This window comes from Chrysochloris asiatica, unplaced genomic scaffold (genome assembly GCF_000296735.1).
Source record: "Chrysochloris asiatica unplaced genomic scaffold, ChrAsi1.0 scaffold00184, whole genome shotgun sequence".
In the NCBI taxonomy this organism is placed as follows: domain Eukaryota; kingdom Metazoa; phylum Chordata; class Mammalia; order Afrosoricida; family Chrysochloridae; genus Chrysochloris; species Chrysochloris asiatica.
The window spans coordinates 6,598,220-6,600,360 of NW_006408702.1; positions in this window are offsets into that span (position 1 = coordinate 6,598,220).

Sequence of the window (2,141 nt, forward strand, 5' to 3'; positions counted from 1 at the left end):
CTGAAATCTATTCAGCATTATGTTGTTAAGTGCCATCAAGTCAGATCCAACTCATAGCAACCCAGTATAGGGTTTCCAAGGAGCAGCTGGAGGATTTGAACCACCGACCTTGCAATTCAATTACCAGTGTTTATCCTACCACAATAGGAAAGAGTGGATGTACATGGGCTGTACTGGCTGTGAATCAAACCTGAGTATCCTGATTGAAAGGTGAAAATTCCATGAGTAGGCAACAGAAATATGACTAGATGTGGGTGCATTCTCTGGGTGCAGGTTCCTCACCCCACTACTTTATTCATCAAACTCCCACTCTGAATAGCATAGGGACAAGGTCAGTGAGAGGAAGGAGTAACGTGGAATACTGGAGCATTGATGAGGATGGGGGATAAAGGCAGCTGACAGTCTTTACTTTGTTCTGGTCAGTGTTCATGTTCATCAATTGGGTCTTTGCACCATTATCATTCCTCTGAACCCTGTGTTTATTATTATTCAGCCATAGGTTGTTTCTTTTTTATCCCCAATCTTCATGCTCCATCCACAGTGTATCTGTGATGTGGAAAGATTCATAATAGAACTCCACACTTGAATAACTACACAACAAAGCTGTCTTCTAAGAATAATAGCTGATCCTAGGATGTTTTCATTAAAAATAGATTTCAGTGACAGACTATCAAAACATTTTCCTTGTACAACAAGCAATGTGATTGGGTAGACTTATAAAAAGCATATGGGGTTATCTTTGGCCCCAGCCTCATTTCCAACTAGGGCCTCATTGCCCTTGGATTCAGTAGCTCGTTCAACTTTCCCGTCGTGGTTATACGAACAGTCTTGGACCTCTTTCATGTTTCTTCATGCTCCAAATGACAACAAGAATAAACAAACAAACAAACAAATAAATAAGTGACTAAATAAATAAATAAATAAAAGGCTAGTGGTCTGCATTTCCAAATCTGTGATTAGTTATATCTGAGGGACAGAGTTTGCTTGTACACTTAAGGAGTTAGAGAGGTACCATACAGCAAAGCAGGACTGTAGTTACTCAGCCATATATAAAGACCGTCTACAACGTGCCTGAAATTCATTTAGGCATTGGGAATATAGTGGTTAAAATTCATATCTAAAATTTATGTACCAGGATGATTCAAAAAATTATCCGTACTCTGGTTATATTAAAACACCTGTCTACGTCCACAACTATGCTAAAGTTGAGTGTGCATGTGAAATGATTCTGTCAAATAGATGAGTGACAGCATTGATGTAACAAATTGTTTGCAAATCAGCCATAGCTCTGCCTATGAAATAATCCATAACAGACTTGGGTTTTGAAAAGTTTTTGCAAGACAAGTACCGATACAACTCCCAGAAGAAGCATTTGGCTATCTGCAAACAAATACTTGAAGGAAGGTAAAAATTTCTTTAAAAAAACCACTCCTGGTGATGAGACATGGATTCATTGCTACGAGACTGAGAGTAAACAGCAGAGTATGGAATGGAAACATCCTCAATTGCAGACCACGAGAAAGTTCCAAAGTCAACCATCAGCTGAGGGGAAGTGGGGGGAAAGTAGCAATGAAGATATGAGCTGAGTTTGACCATGTTCAATAAACTCTCATCAACCTGGAGTATGGTGAGACCTGGGGACTCCTGAGCCCATTGCCATAGGGCTAAAGAAGAATCCAGCTGATAAGAAGTGAGGGGAGCTGCACAAGAACACCCATACTTGCAGATAGTACCCATTTGACCTAGCTTCAATGACTGGATATTCAGAACTCGACTAGAAGAATAAAGAAAGAAAAAGAAATTTTTCATAAAGAACACAAGTGTAATTCCCTACAATTTGATGAACTTGACCCATACTTATGGACGGAATAGCTTAAAATGTCAACCAACCAAGAGGGAAGGAATCTTTACAGCAAGGATCATTCTCATCCCCTCTATACACAGGGCTGATAGGGATGGGTAACTTAGACATTGGCTACCTAAAATTGAGAGGAGGGGTGTTATAAAGGCACAAATTGACTGGCTTACAAGTTTTCAAGAAAGAGTTTCATCTCAGAGGGTGCGGGAGACGGTAGAATCTCCGCTGAGTGGTTTTCAACCTGTCTAGATGGGGCATAAAGAGAAGATGGAAGGAATATACA